This window comes from Equus quagga, chromosome 11, assembly GCF_021613505.1.
Source record: "Equus quagga isolate Etosha38 chromosome 11, UCLA_HA_Equagga_1.0, whole genome shotgun sequence".
NCBI lineage: Eukaryota > Metazoa > Chordata > Mammalia > Perissodactyla > Equidae > Equus > Equus quagga.
The window spans coordinates 851,774-868,635 of record NC_060277.1 but is presented as its reverse complement, the minus strand read 5'-3'; positions in this window follow the sequence as shown (position 1 = coordinate 868,635).

Sequence of the window (16,862 nt, the reverse complement as noted above, 5' to 3'; positions counted from 1 at the left end):
AGGGAGCAGTCGGGGGCGGTTGGGGTGCGGGGCTCGATTTCCTCCCTGGAGAAGTCTTCCTTTGAACGAGACATACAGGTGGCCTCAGGGATGGCAGGAGGGTGGCCGGCTGGGGGGTGAACGGGCCGGGTGTCCACAGGACTCTGGACAGTTAGGTTTCTTAGGATGAAGACTGGTCCAGGCGCTGACGCCCTCCGTGAGCCAAGAGGAGTGGGCAGGAGGGCTGCGGTCCCCCCCTCAGCCCCTGGAGCCCCTGGGGTCTTCGCTGCGAGCAGTAACAACAGGCTCTGCTTTCTCAACTTTTTCAACACAGAGGAAGATGGGCTGGATTCAAAACCGGATGGCCCGGGTCCGAGTTCTGCCCTGTGACCTGGGTCTTCTCATCTGTGAATTACACGACAGCCACCAGACGGCTTGCGGAGTTGGGATGGACGGCCGCCCCCCTGGGAAGTACAGCAGAATTTTTAGGGCGTGATTTGCAGCCCTCCTCGCACATGAGAGTCGGCTGAATTTGGTCTGGGTCGGGCCAAGCCCTGGAATTTTCTGAGAGGTCCCCGGTGACTCTGATGGGCAGAATGTGGGGACCTGCTCAAGGGAAGCAGGTGTCGTCTGAGAAGCGCAGTCAGTATTCACCACCAAAACACGTGCCTCCTTTTCCTGTTCTGTTCACTGAAACTGCCCTGGCGCCCAGAACATCTGACATATGGCAGGCACTCAAAAAACTGTTTCGGGCAGTATCACGAGTATAAAGCAGATCAGAGCACCGCCCCAGGGACAGAAATAAAGTCAAAATTGTCACAGAATTTCCTAGTCGATTGCTGAATTCTCTGGTCATTCCTGCCACAGAACCGTGGGTGACCCTGGAGCCCTGAGCACAATTCTAAACTATTAAGGAGGGTTTGTGTCCCCATCACGAACCTCCTTCAGAAAGCCCCCCACACACGGGCACAGGCATGTGGCCTCCATCCCACCAGGGGTCTGCGTTCAGGGAATTTCTCTCCATCACACCCCTGGGGGCGGAGGGCTCCTTCCCTCGCTGCTCCCACTGCTCCTTCAAGTTGTCTGGCCCCTCAGCAGTCACCACGTCTGTCAGTCTGTCTCCTCCCTTCACACAGAGTTCCCTCAAGCAGAGAGTCTGTATTTTCCTTGTAATTTTCCAGCAGCCACTGACAATGACAGTGATCATGATGATGATGTCCCTGGCATCGAAATAATATTTTATCATTTAATGGGTGAATTTTATTCTGTCTGGGACGCATCAGGGGTTTTCCTGCACAGCATTTCCCTTCCAAGAGAGAAAGAACCAGACTAAACCACAGAGGCCAGAAATTCACTTAGTGGCCAGTGAGTGGTGGGATAATTTCGATATTTATACTTTCCCGGGACAAAAATAAGAGGGGAGGAGTGAAAGAAAGCTTTGGTGGGCTGGCCCCTGAGGCCTGGCTGGTGGGCTCAGGGTCCTGGCCTTTTCCCAGCCAGCTCTGGGGGGACAGGAGAGCTCTGATGGGGTCAGGGGGCTGCACACCCCTCCACCGGGTGGTCTCCTGGAAATAAACGGAGAATGAGGACTTGTGCACTCAGTGTCCCGCCTTCCCATGGACCCGCTGAGTGACATTCCGTAAGCCACTCAGCCACTCCGTGGGTTGATCTTTATCCATAAAAGGAATGGCTAAAAGCTGTTCTTTACCCACAGTGTCGCAGTGACAATAAACACTAGGCAGCACGTGTAAAACCTCCTTACAGTGGAAGCCTTGCCTGCTGAAAGAGTGACACAGACAGCAGGGCCGAGCGCGCACTGTGTCAGTCACCAGGCCTGGCGTGTGCCACATGCTGGTGGGCCAAGCCCTGGAGCGCAGCCGCAGGTCTAGCACAGGCCAGGAGGAGTGTCGGTGAGGCGGCCCAGGTTGCCTGTCGGTTCATCGTACATGGTGCTGTCAGCACAGACGCCAGGCCCAGGGAAAGGAGAACTTCCCCCGCCCCCCGCCCCACCCGGAGCCCCAGCTGTAAGGCAACAGTCAGAGCCTTTTGGAAACGCGGAGCTCCCGCCCTGGTGGCAGTTGGGCTGCACTGTGGATGCCAGCAGGGGGCTGAGGACCCCGAGGCTGGCCTCGCGCTGGAGGCATCCGCCTGTCCTTGTCCTTTGCGGCTGTCTCTCCACATGACCTAGCCCCTAACTCTTCCTCCCCAGCCCTCCTGATGAAATCCTGATTGCCCGGAGCCACGAACACCCAAGAACTCCTCCCCTTCAGAGGAGCGTCCCGGACAACTGAGCCTGGAGCTGACCCCCCACCCTGGCCCACCCGCTCAAGCCCCGAAACAGTCCTCTCTCCTCCGGGTTAGAAGCCCTGTGGCGTCTTTCATGCCTGGATTCCAGAGAAGGCTCATGGTGACCTGTTCCCTCGTCTTCCTTCCCGGCTCTCGGGCCTCGGTTCTGTCTTTACAGCAAGGAGGGCCGGGATGGGGAGACCCTCGTGTTTCTTATTTTCTGACTTCCTTCCACAGTCAGTAGGAAAAGGGCACATTTCCTCCTCTTCTGGCTGTTGTCGCCATTTAGATGGGTCTGAGCCTTGCTGGGAGGTGAGAAATCTCCCCTTCGGCCCTTCTCCTGCCGGGGCGCTGTGAGTTGCACTGACGGGAGACGGCTAACAGGAGGAAGACAAGCAGGAGGTTATTAAGCTGTGCATCGCCCCGGCCAGTGGAAGCACAGTGAGAGCGGCTCACAGGTGGTTAGCCCTGGGTCCACATGCCTAACTCGGCAGGGAAGGGACGGGGAGAAAGGACACCAAAGGCTTTGGGGGATAAAGGAGAACAGATGGAGATGGAAGTGTGGGAGACGCCCCCTGCGTGAGGTGCCGACTGCTCTCCTGGGAGAGACTGGAGCGGCTCCTCGGGACTCACGACAACTGAGCTCACCTGGGACGCTCTGCGTTTGGCAGATAAACAATTTCAGGAACTCCAACGCCTCCAGCTCAGAAGAATTCTACGTCAAAGTGTCATATTTGGGGGGTGGCATATCCTCCTCCCCGTCAGCCTTCTGCACCGGATTACTAGACTTTGTGTCGTAGGTCTGACTTTTAGGACTCAACCTGTCTTGGACCCTGCAGGGCAGGCAGGGCCTAAGATGAGACAGTGAAGCCCTTGTCTCAACTGCAGAATTTAAGGATTTAGATTTAAGGGTCATAATTTAAGAATTAAGGCCCAAAATTCAGTCGCCAAGGTAGATATTTTAATCAAGATTTTAAAAAATAAAAATGAATGCTAAAAATCCATGATGAGCAAAGTACGAAAATTCAGATTGCACTAAGATCAGCATTACTGAACACCGGCGTTGGCCTCAGGGATCTGTTTCTGAGCCGGACTTTGCTGTCGGCTTCACTGTCTGGGTGCCCCCCTCCCGTGGGGGTTTCCGAGGCCTCCTCGAGAGTCCCCCGGGCTCCTCCCTTCCTTCACCTGCTTCTGTCCGGTGCTCCAGCAGCAGCCGGCTGGCTCGCCATCCCCGGGCGCAGAGCCAAGACCTGCACACTCTCACGTCAGGCCGGTCTCTCAGTCCCCACAGGTACCCATAAAGCAGGTCCTGGCTCGGAGTAAAATTGCTGGGCTGGGAAAAAAGCGGGGGCGCGGGACCCCAGCTCCAGAGAGGGAATTGCCTCAGAGCTTCAGTGCTCTCGTCTGCTTCCATGGATGTCAGTGCCCATCTCTAGATCAGGGCGGTCGGCCAGGAGAGGACTCGGACACCCCACACCTCTCTTTACCCTGATCTGCCATGGCTGGCTGCCCTCCTCTGTGGGTGCTGCAACACCACTGGAGTCAACACAGGAGGGGACTTACGAGGCTTCATTAAAATGCACCTAAATTCCCATTCTCTCATCCCAGAAGCTCCTTACTAGGTTGGCTCATCAACCTCCTGGAGTGCACCTTGGAAAGGGGTAAGACAGATGACAGGCGAGTTTCCACGAGGGCCTGGAGTCGCAGGGAACGGCCGGGCCCTCGTTGGAGGTTGGCAGGCTTGTTGCTGCGTCGCTGCTGCTGGTTCCCAGCTTCCCTGCATGGGGGAGGCAGTCTGACGTTCACCCGGAAAGGCTGCCCTGCGGGGATGTTCCTGTTTATCCTGCAAATGATTAGTGAGTTAGCACTTGTTCTAACAGAAGATTCGCTGTAGAGCGTTCTGCAGAAACGTGGACGGAAGGACCCCAAAGCAGAGGGAACTGGTCACTTCCAGTGGACGGTGCTCAGTAAGGAGACATTTTAAAATACCCGATGGAAAACTCTAACCACCAACCCACGAGCCTGGTGTCACTGCTCCGAGGGGGGCACAGGAAGTGAGGGGCCTTCTTTAGCTTCCTTCCACTTCTCACACGGAGGCAAAGAACCCACTTCTGTGAGTGCTCAGGGTGCAGCGAGAAAGAGACCCGTGTCTGGCCTCATCCCATCACCTCCACGCTGGGCAGCTGAGAGGCCCGTTAGGGTCGCCCAGACAGTCGTTTGCAGGGAAGATAGGACAAAATGGAAACCGGATGGAGCAGACCCCGTACCTCCCCAAATCCAAAATTACATCCACAGTGATGTGCGGTCTGTCTGCCCCTTGCCCTGCTGGCAACCCGAACACCCCCCTGCTGGACTCTGTATGAGCCGCTGTCTGGGCCTCCACGCAAAGCCCAGCTCTGAAAGCCAGCCCTTCCTTAGGGGCCATGGCATTGTAGACGGATTACTATCATTGTTACCATTTTCTCCTTAAAATAGCAAGTTTATTTTTACTTTTTAAGCAAAAATGCTCATAACAGAATTTATTTTCCTTGATTCTGTGGAATGATATTCTAGTTACACAGAGGTCCCTGTGGCCGGCTGGCTCCAGAGCAGCAGAGCAGAGCCCCCACCCTACCCAGAACCACCGCCCTGCATCAGGTCCGGGACGTCTCCTGGTAAAAACCATCAAATAGAAAATCTGAAAAGCACAGAGAAGCCTGAAAAAGAAAAAAAGTCCCTCATCACTTCGCGACTCCCAGCATTTTCACTAAAACATATTTTTGTCAACGCCGTGGATGTTTCATACACTTCAAGAAAACATCTTGATTCCAAATGGAACCTTGGGGTAAATTAGGCCCAAAAATATTGAGGACTTGTGCCCTCTTGCAGATGGACTTTCACAGTCATGGGGGGGGCGGGGGGGCAGGCTGCTAAATATAACAAACTTCCCAAAAAGGCAATCTCAAATCTAACTGAAGGCAGACTATTTTTGACAGTGGAAATCCCCTCTTCACCACATAACTCGGTGGTCAGCCGTCTAAGAATTCAGCTCCTGCACGGGGATGGGAAGAGCTCGTCCTTCGGTGAATGCACGGTCACTCCTCTTCCTTCCTGCCACCCTGGTCAGGAACAAGGCCTGCCAGTTGAACGTGGCACCTGCTGCCCTGTGGGAGCCTAGCCCCGCATGCCGGGCCGTCCCACCTAAAGGGACCTCCCTGGGCTCAACCTTCACTTCAGTTCTGCACCAGCTCCTGGGCTTCTGCCAACACTGCTCCACGCAACAGCTGGTCGTTGCTTTAAATGAAAAAAGAAAGCTTGTATTTTGGAAAATACACTTCATATGTGTCTCTGACCTTTAACACAGCCTGAAGGAGAAATTTTAAATATAGGAGAGATATCGGCCGCTTTATGAAGAAAGCCAAGCTTGTCCACGTCCTTACACTCTCCATGCAAGTCCCTCCCCACGTTCAGTTTGAGTGGGGCTATGTTTAGGGGCTCGTTACCCTGCCCCTGCCCGGGACCAGTCAGCCTTCGTGTGCTCCAGGCAGCATCCTCTGAGAGCCCAGTTTCCAGACGGACCCCAACCACCCACAGCAGAGCACCTCGCTCGGCCTCCACGCATGGCTTCCCAGTGACAATGGACAAGGACAGGGTCCCCATCCCAGCAAAGTGCTCCTGTCACCTACTTCCAGGCAATTTTTTTTAACTTTATTATTTTTTTTAGAGCAGTGTTAGGTTTACAACAAAATTGAGAGGAATTTACAGCAATTTCCCGTATACCTTCCAGGCAATGTTGAGACAGCTTTTCTTCATTTGTTTTCACTGCTAAGCCCTGACACAATGTAATAACATCTCAAAAGCCCCTAAGTGTTAAGAGAAAATAACTAAGATCACATTTTACATAACTGGAGATGGGACCTTCCACTGCTTACCACACTCGTCGTTATAATTCCTTACTTTTTAACGTGCTTTGTATTCCCGTCGTTGTGTTAGATGGACTTTCTGATTATTCAGCCGAGGACTGAGAAACACAGCAGAAGTGAGGTGGCCCCAGAAGGGGGAGCAGATGCAGCCTCTCAGTCTACACTGTGTACTTTCAAAAATTAACCTTTTTTTCTGATTATGTAGATAACTCATGTTTACTTTGGAAATTTTAGAAAATATTGAAAAGCATCAAGAAGAGAATAAAATTACCAATAGAGATCATCTCCCCAAAATTGTCACTCTGAACACTTTGGGAAATATCCTCCTGGCATCGTTGTCTGAGCCTATAAACCCACATTGCCACCCCCCCCACCCCCCTAGTTAGGATCGTGCCAGACATACTGTTTGATGACATAGGTTTCTCACTTACTATATTGTAAACATTTTCCTATTATTAATTTTATTCATCTGCTGTTTTGTTTGTCATTATAAAAACCCAGAGAAATAGCCAAAGCAGTTCTTAGCTCCTTTTACAGATCGGGAGAATGAGGCGCAGAAGCAACCGCACTCCAGTCAAGGAGCAGCTTGCGTGGGTCTCCGGACTGCCCGCACAGGGCTCTTCTGCACAAAACAAAGGGCGGAAAAGCACAAAGTGAATGTTTTCGTTTTTTGGATCTTTTTGCTGAGGAAGATTCGCCCTGAGCTAACATCTGTGCCAATCTTCCTCTATTTTGAATGTGAGCTCCCGCTACAGCTTGGCCACCAATGAGTGGTGTAGGTCCTCTCCTGGGCTCCGAACCCTGTCTGTCAAACTGGAGCTCACTGAACTTAACCTCTAGGCCACTGGGCTGGCCCCACAGTGAAGTATTGTTGATATTCCTTTCCAAAGGCTAGAGGCATTAATGATAGGTAGTTACTACCATGACTTCTTGGAGAAGTGAAAGCTGTATAATAGATTATAGTTAAAATAACTATAATTATAATAGTTATAGCTATAATGATACTAATGTACAAGTGAGAGAAAATACAATGTTTTCAGGAATTTAGAGATATTTGGGAAATATTTGTAAAGATGTGGAATTCTCATTCATTGCTGATGCACGCCCACTTTGAAAAATGGTAAAACATAACTAACATCCAGCAATCCTAACACTGAGCATTTCCAATCCTAGACGTACACCTCAGAGCAGAGCGAGGCTGAACAGAATGTGGTCCGCAGCCCAGCTCTGGTCTTTGTCTATGAAGTTCTATTGAAACACAGCCACGTCCATTTGTCTATGCGTTGTGGAGAGCTGCTTTTGCACTGCAGCAACGTAATTAAATAATAGCGAGGGAGACCCGAAGACCTGCAAATCCTAAAGCATTCTGGCGTTTACAGAAAAAGCATGCTGCCTCCAGCCTTAGAGGAAAAATGCATATAATCACAAACGGACACACTCGAGAATGTTTATAGCAGTTTTATATACAATTGCCAAAAACCGAAACCCATCCAAATGTCTACCAATAGTAGAATGAGTAACTGTTGGTGTATTTTTACAATAGAATACAACACAATAACAAATAGAAAAAAACCATTGCTACCTACAACACGACATGGATGTGTCTGGCAAACATAATGTTGAGTGAAAGAAACTGGAAACAAGAGAATATCTACAAAATTATTCTTCTATATAAAGTCCAAAAACACTCAAAAACTAGTCTATGGTGACAGAAGTCAGAGTAGTGGCTTCCTGGTGCAGTTATTGCCTGGAAGGAGGCATAGGAGGGGCTTCTGGGGTGCTGGGAATCCTGTGTATCTTATTCAGGGCGGTGGTCAAATGAGTGCACCCATATTTTAAAGTTCCTCAAACTCTACACTTAAAAGAACTCATACAACTCAATAGTGAAAAACAAACTACCCAATTAAACAGTGGGCAGAAGATCTGAATGGACATTTTTCCAAAGAAGACATCCGAATGGCCAACAGGTACATGAAAAGATGCTCAACATCACTGACCATCAGGTAAATGCAAACCCAAACCACAGTGATATCACCCCACACCTGTTAGAATGGCTATTATCAAAAAGGCAAGAGATAACAAGTGTTGGTGAGGATGTGGAGGAAAGAGAACCCTTGTGCACTGTTGGTGGGATTGTAAATTGGTGCAGCCACTATGGAAAACAGTATGGAGGATCCTCAGAAAACTAATACAACTACCATATGATCCAGCAATTCCACTTCTGGGTATTTATCCAAAGAAAACAAAAACACTAATTTGAAAAGATATCTGGACTCTCACGTTCATTGCCACATTGTTTACAATAGCCAAGATATGGAAGCAACCTCAGTGTCCATTGATGGATAAGTGGATAAAGAAAATGTGGTGTGTGTGTGTATGCGTGTGTGAATGGAATATTATTCAGCCATAAAAAAGAATGAAATTTTGCCATTTGCAACAATAAGGATGGACCTCAAGGGCATTGTGCTAAGTGAAATAAGTCAGACAGAGAAAGACAAATACCATAAGATCTCGCTTCATGTAGAATTTAAAAAAACAAGCTCATAGATACAGAGAACAGACTGGTGGTTGCCAGAGGCAAGGGATTAGGGGGTTTGGGGGTGGGAAAAATGGGTGAAGAGGGTCAAAAAGTACAAACTTCCAGCTATAAAATAAATAAGTCCTGGGGATGTAACGCACAGTATGGCGACTATAGTTGACAATACTGTACTGTATACTTGAAAGTTGCTAAGAGAGTAGATCTCAAAAGTTCTCATTATAAGAAAAAAAATTTGTAACTGTATGAGTTGACTTTGTTAACTAGCCTTATTGTGGTCATCATTTTGCAATGTCTACATCGAATCACGTTGTACACCTGAAACTAATATGCATGTCAATTAGACCTCAACTGAAAAATAAAATTTAAAAATGAGAAAAACTCATCGAACTCTAAACTTATGTTAAACCCCCCAAAAAAATTTTAGAAAAGGAGTATGAGAAATTGTGAGAAGATCTAGTAAAAGGAATAAAGAAAGAAAGCCAGTATGATTTTGTGAGATGTGAAGTTTCCCGCTATCTTATGAGCGAGGTCTCTGATGGGACGGAACAGAGTGACAGCATTTTTGTTAGTAAATCAATGCAACATGAACGCAGTGAAAGATTATATGAGGAAGAGATCATTTTCTTGGACTTGCAGATGTTCCCCACTGAACGATCCGAAGGGCCCAGAGTCTCCTCCAGGCAGAATCTCTGGGCTGAGAGGCTGCGTAGGAGGACCCTGGGGCAGGCAGAAGAGGAGAAAAAGCGCACAGGGAGGAGGGACGGGGTCACTGATGCCATTTGAGCTGATGTCGCTCAGGGCGGATCTGTTGGGACTGATGGGGGATTTTATGGAAAAAATAAAGAAATCCTTTCCCCCAATCTCTGGACTCTGTGAGCAGCACGACAGACCAAAAGTAAGACGATCTTTCTGATAATTGATGGCAACGCACTCTCTCAGAGGTTATGGACGTGGGTCCCCTTGATTAATGTATGAAAGGAAATCAGCAGAAGGGAGATTGTCAACCTTGGGAGAGAAAGGAGCGAACTCCATCCACTCTTTCATCAGCTTCTTTTGTTTTAATTGAAATGTGGTTGACATGTAATATTGTGTAAGTTCGGGGTGTACAACCCGTCGATCTGATACCTTTGTATATCGCAACCCTATTACCACGGTAGCTCAGCTGTACCTCCATCACGTTACAGAATTGTCATTTGTTTTTTGTGGTGGGAATAATTAGAATCTAGTCCCTTAGCAAATCTGATGTTTATAATACATTGTCACTTGTATTCACTATACTGTGCATTAGATCTGCAGGACCTATTTACCACTTATACCAAGTTTGTGCCCTTAAACAAGTCCCTTATTACCCCAGCCCCAGCCCTGGTAACACCATTTTACTCTCTGTTTTTACAAGTACGGCTTTTTATATTTGTACTCGACCATTTCTTTATATTTTCTGTTTATGTGTATTTATATGTGCACTGGCTGTCTCCTATACCTGGAACTTTCTTTCCCTGCACATCCGAATGGCCACACCCTCACTTCCTTCAAGTCTTTGCTCAAAATTCTTTCTCAGTTCAGACCCTCACAGACTCCTCATGTAAATCTACAGCCCACACTCCCATCTCAGTACTGCATGTCGTCCTCACTCTGCTGCATTTTTTTCCATTGTACATGTCACTTTCTTATATACTATGCAATTGACATTTATTATGCCTATTGTCTGTCTCTCTATCAAGAAACTGGGAACTTGATGAGAGTTTATGGGGAGATTTATTTCCATCTTGTTCACTTCTGCATCCCCGACATAGGGTAGGCATGCAATAAAAATCTATTTCCTGAATAAGTGAATGAAGATGGGCAACCCTCCTTTCTGACACTGGTATTTAGAATTGCTGTGGTCCATAGGGGCTTTCCAGAAAGATTTCAGTAATTTGTCTGGCAACTAGTGCGATAGGAGCATGCTTATTTTCTCCTATTTTTATCAGGATTGCTTGTTACCACTCCTTTTTTATTATTATTATTATTATTATTATTATTCTCCTCAAAGCCCCCAGTACACAGTTGTATATTCTAGTTGTGGCTTCTTCTGGTTGGGCTATGTGGGACGCCACCTCAGCATGGCCTGATGAGCAGTGCCATGTCCGTACCTGGGATCCAAACCCATGAAACCCTGGGCCACCAAAGCAGAGCGTGCGGACTTAACCAGTCAGCCAGGGGGTTGGTCCCCATTAGCAGTCTTTTTAATTGTGGGCTGTTTTTCAGATGCAAGTACACTTCATTGGGCTTTTAAATTTCATACGTTTACTAATTATTTACATTTTCACTTCTAGAAATTGCCTGTTTATGTCATTTGGCCACTTATATTTTGGATTGTCTTTTTTTTTTTAGCTTAAGGGACTCCTTTATAAAATAACTTAATCCTGTACCTATCAGACAGAGTCTAAATATTTTATTCCATTCTCTCTTTGTCTTTTAAACATTTGACTTGAAGCATTTAGATACTTTTCTGTTCAAAGAAATGTAAGGGTAGGAATGTTCCCTTTTATTATCTAAATGAAACAAAAGATGTTTATTTTATAGCCAATCTTTATGATGCCTTTTTCCAGGAAAGGATTATTTTCAGGGATCAAGGTTCTTAATCAAATTGCAGTTGTAGTTAACAGCCAGGACAGGAAACCATCAGCAGATGACTTTGCACAAAGTCTTGCCTTTCAGGAAAAGGGAAAAAGAAAGATAATTACTAGCTAGGTTTGAATTATCTGACCTATAGCAGAACTTTCCGTAAGTCAGTGAGAAGAAGCAAAGTTTGTTGTTTCCTTTGTATTCAATAAAAGAGAAAACCCAATTAGTGCTCAGGATAAGCAAGCCATGACTGTGAGTAAAGAAGAATAATTCTATAAAGTAATCTCTTCCATTTGTACAATGATTTACAGTTTCAATGTATTTTTTTTTTAAGATTTTATTTTTTCCTTTTTCTCCCCAAAGCCCCCCGGTACATAGTTGTGTATTCTTCGTTGTGGGTTCTTCTAGTTGTGGCATGTGGGACGCTGCCTCAGCGTGGTCTGATGAGCAGTGCCATGTCCGCGCCCAGGATTCGAACTAACGAAACACTGGGCCGCCTGCAGCGGAGCGCGCGAACTTAACCACTCGGCCACGGGGCCAGCCCCAGTTTCAATGTATTTTTATATGAATTATCTGATTTGATCCTCGAAAACAAAACTATTTTACAGAAAAGTAAACCAGAAGCTCAGAAAAACTAATTCTGGCGACCAGAATCCCATGTTGATTCCATAAAAAGCCCGTTTCCACAGCTCCTGTGGAGGGTCTCTTGGTCAACTGAGTTATTTAAAGTTTTAATAAATCAAAATGTTTTTAAAAATGATATTAGAATATTAAGTTGAACAGATTGGACCTAAAAATAGATTATTTCTCCTTTTTGTTCTAATAAAAACTTTAAGTTCTTGTGTGTCTCCTCCCAACTCAGAAGAACACCCACATCCAGCTGGTGCCCGTCCTCACACCGGGTGAGTGTGCACAACTCACAGGGCACAGGTCAAGAGTGTCAGGAGAAAGGACTGGCAAATCTTACGGTATTGTTTTACAATATCTTAAGTTTTGAGGACCTTCTTTAGGTATAACACATTCCTCTTGGGTTCATAGGTTGAAGAGATTTTTTTTTAAAGATGCAAAAGCATATCAACAACTTTTAGATAAGAAGCAGTGCATTTTTATTTTAAAGTTTATGAGATTACAAAGTGAAGCCTATAAATGCATCTGAAAACTCTCAAATCATATTAAAACACAGGAGGCAGCCCTCCTTTACGCACTTCTACTTTCTTCTGAGGGACGTCACAGTAAGACCAGAATGGAGCCCACAGGAGGCGTGCTCCATTCCCCCTCCCCTCAGGACCGCTCCTGGTGGGATGTTAGCACCTGCCCTGCGCCCGGATGTCTGAGGCGGACTCGCTGACACTGCCTGAACACGCTGCTCCCTCCCTCCATCACTGGGCTGAGTCCGCGGCCGCCCGCCTCTTCCTCAGGCAGCTGGCCCTGCCATTCTCAGGTAATCCCGCGCGACAGTTTGCATCTTTTATGCCATCTGTTTCCAAACCCTGTTTTCTCCGGCCCAGCTGGGTCGCCCGCTCTGTTCGACCTTTCCTACCCTTGCTCCTCAGAATTTGATTGCTGTTTGTTTCAGAGTTTGGTTCCATTATCTCGAGTAATGAACTCAGCAGAGGCCCCAACTTTCCCCTGATTTCAAATAATTCTGGCCTTGGGCATTTCCTTAGTATTCAGCCTGACACATGAGAAGACCGCAGTCTGCCAAAGGAGAAAGCAGGCCAGCAGGACTGTGTGACAACACAAACGCCGACGAGGCTGCAGACCAGCCCTTGTCAGCACCTCCTCATGCCAACAAAGGAGGCCTCGGGGCTGTCTGAGGGGAAAGTTCAGAGACTTGTGGTGTTTATCTTGTGCCATAAGTGAGGGTGGGACTTTTTTGGCCTGAAACCACAGGGGACTTGCTCACAGGGATTTTGCTCCAGAATATCCATTTTTCTACCAGTAACCTCCTGCCAACTAAATAAAAATAAAGGCATGCAGAATTTCTCAGGATGTCTAAAATAGTCTTCTTTTTGAACAACTTGTTCTCCTTCTAGAGAAAATGTGTTAACCCATATATTTCTGAATTATAGCTTAATTCAATACAGGTCCAGGGCAGCAGACATTTCTTTTGGGGTGATAGCACGGCAAGAATGTTGAAAATAATACTGCAGTCGAAACACCAACTTTAGAGCATGTAGCTTTACAGCTTTCCTCAGACTCAGTCACCTGGGACGTCAAAGGCAGGGACCACGTGTGCTCAGTTTCCTCTCCTCAGATCTGCCCGGGACCTGCAGCCAGCGCCATTGTTGGAATATTCAACCACAGGCCCTTGTGCTTTATCAATGTGAAGAACAGAATTCTTGCATTAAGCAAAAAGAGTAAAGGAATTTATACCTTTATCTCTCCTCGCCATCTACTTCCCTCCCAATATTCATTACTGACCTTTTCTTTTTCATTTAACGAGCCCATGATTTTCCCCTTCTTCTCACTATCCTTTCTTGCCTTATGCAAAACAAAAAAAACCACAACTCTAGTATCTCCATTTCAGGGGGGATTTTCCCAGTGGTCTCCCCACGTCCCCCATCCCACCCACCCTGAGTCTGGTCATCGTTTCAGGCTGGCTGCTGTGGTGTAGACGAAGTGAAAACAGAATTCAAGAGGCTTGTGTATGATTTCTATCCTACCGGAGACTGACTCCGCTGTAAACCCTCTGATAACTTCCCGGTGGTTGTCCCGAGAATGTAGGCTATTAGGAGACCTGGAGAAGCAGGGGAATGGCCTTTCTCTCGTCCTCTTCACTGAAACGGAGTATAACCTTGGCATTGCTGCTGCCACGTGCTCACCAATAAGTCAGTTTTACAACCGAGACTCCTTTGTGGTTTAGGGGGCTCCGCCCACACCTTCTCTAAACCCTATTTTAGAAAAGGGGACCATAGGGGAAACCGGGTGGTAACGCCCCCTCCCCTCCTCTTCCGGAAGCTGCCCATGTACCATCTCTAGAAACCTCAGGCAAGTCTGAGAAAACCCTGCCCAGGTCACAAAGGCTCTTATAGGTCAGACCAGGACAGAAATTTCCAGTCACTTTTTGGACTGTTTGGGCTGAAACAAAATCACTAACAAATATCAGATCATCCTCACGATTCCTTCACTTTCACAACTGCGCCCTCCTCTCCTGAATGAAAAGAAATGAGCCCGGGTCTCCAGACATGAGGACATGAGGAGCCAGGACCCCTCGGTAGACTTCGCGAAGAGGCTGCAGGAACCAAGGAGATGCAGTGCCCAGTACTGAGAGGCCTCTCTTTGGGCCACAAGAAGAATATTGAAATTAGTAGCTGATTCTACAGAGAGGATGCTCACCTACCTTCACATTCAGAAGACTTGGGGAAAGAAGTGCTCTATTTAATTACTCGCTAGACTATCGCCTATTAATTAGAATATTGGTTTGGCTGCAGTAACAATGAGACTCAAAATAACACTAGCTTTAAAAACACACTTCTTCTCTCCCTGACATCCAAGTGCAGCTCGCTGGTCCCGGCTGGCGCGGCGGCCCCACGACCCCGAGGCTCTTCTTCTTCTTGTTGCTCTTTCATCCTCAACAACTGGTTTCCATCTGAAGGCCCACCTGGCTGACTCGGCTCCGTTCCCAGCCAGAGGAAGAAGGACGCAGTGTGGCGCCCTCCCTCTGAGAGCACGCAGCACCCCCACAGTCCACGGCCAGAACCCAGTCCGTGGCTGCACCGACCTGTAAGGAAGGCTGTGCCGTAAAGACTGTAGCAGGGTGGCCACATGCCTTCTTAAAGGAGAGAATGGATTGGAGGGCGGCTGTTAATTTCCGCCACAACCTGTTGTCGGAGGATTAGAATATAGTATCTTCCATCAATAAAGAGTGGTTCTGATGTTGGCTTCCAATCCCTTCTCATGAAGGCGTTCGTGAGAAACGCCACCTGGAGTTACTCCACTTTCGTTGTTAGGACTCCAGACATTCTTCCCCATGCTCCCCGCGGCCCACGTGTTTTACAAGCTGAACTGGTCAAAAAGGCAAAGTCGTGTCTTTACATATTCTTCATGCACTTTTATACCAAATGCAGATACTTTCTAATCTCTCGGCCTGAACTAAATGTTCAGTTTAGGTAAGACTTCACGAGTCACAGTTCTCTGGGTGCTGATGGTCCTGCTCTGATTTAAGAGCCACACCATGTGTAACCTTGAAGGAGCCTATTCGGAGGGATGCAAATTTGCGGGGCTAGTCAGATTTCTCTGTATCAAATCTCAGCTCAACCTCTTCTTAATTGCCTGCCCTCAGACGAGTTACTTTACCGTTCTGAACTATGAATTTTTCAGTTTTAAGTAGGGAGCTGGAAACACCTCCCTCAAAGTTATTGTAAGGCTTGAACGATCTGCCGCATGCTGAGATGAGTGTCTGCCTCAGTGTCTGCTCCACGGCAGATGCCCAGGACAGTTGTTTTTCTGCTTGACTTCTCTACACGCTTCGTGACATTCCTGCCGTCGCCCTTCATCGAGAAATGACCTCCCTCTCACTCTCCGCTCTGTGTCACGAGGAGTTGAAGACAACCCTGCCTCTTTGGTGACCCGAGCACCGCTTTAAAGTAGCGTGGGGCCTGAAGACTCCTCTCCCAGAGCGCAGAAGACATTTGCTCTGGGAAAGCAAGCCTTGCCACTCCCCCACCCCGTCCTTCCCAAGTGGTTACACGAGAGCTGGACTCTTCCATTTAACTGTTTCATGCCAACCCGTGTACGAGTTCAGTGTGCTCCAGCAAGATAATAACTACTTACCAATTTATGTCATTTCTAGAACTAAAAGGAATTTCAGGCAGCTTATAAAGATACATCTGGTAGAGTAAGATTAAAAACATGAAAGACAAAATTAGAAAAATGAAACAAATGGAAAACAAAAAATGGAGCCGGGAGTGAAACAGGCACTCAATGCTCACGGCAGGCGCCCGGACACTGCCTCTGCCATTGACAAACGTTGTGTGTTCTCCTGCTGGGACCATAACAAAATGCCACAAACTGGGTGGCTTGAACAAGAGAACATTGTTGTCTCGTGCTTCTGAGATGGAGGTGTTGGGGGTCAGTCCCCTCTGAGGCTGCGAGAAGCATCTGTCTGTTCCAGCCTCTCTCCTTGGCTCACGGATGGCGCCTTCTCATTCAGGGGGTGTTCTCCCTGCGTGTGTGCAAATTCCCCTTTATGGTAAGGACATCGGTCGCCCCAGATCAGGGCCCACCCTAACGACCTCACTTCACCTGGATTACCTCTATGAAGACCTGTCTCCAAACGTCACACTCTGAAGCCCTGGGAGTTAGGCCTTCAACATAGATGTTTCGAGGGACGCAATTCAACCCCGACACGTTGCTTCTGATGGAACAAACTTGGAGCTTGTTGTTTTGTTTTATTTTGTGTTTTACGACTTTTTTAATTTTTCAGACTCTTGCTTCAGGATTTGACGTGTCTTCGGAAGAGCATCGAGGGCTAGAGAGAGAGCCCAGCATTTGGGCTCGGGGGTCGGTAGGACACTGCTGGGAGGAAAGATGCAGCTCGGGGCCTC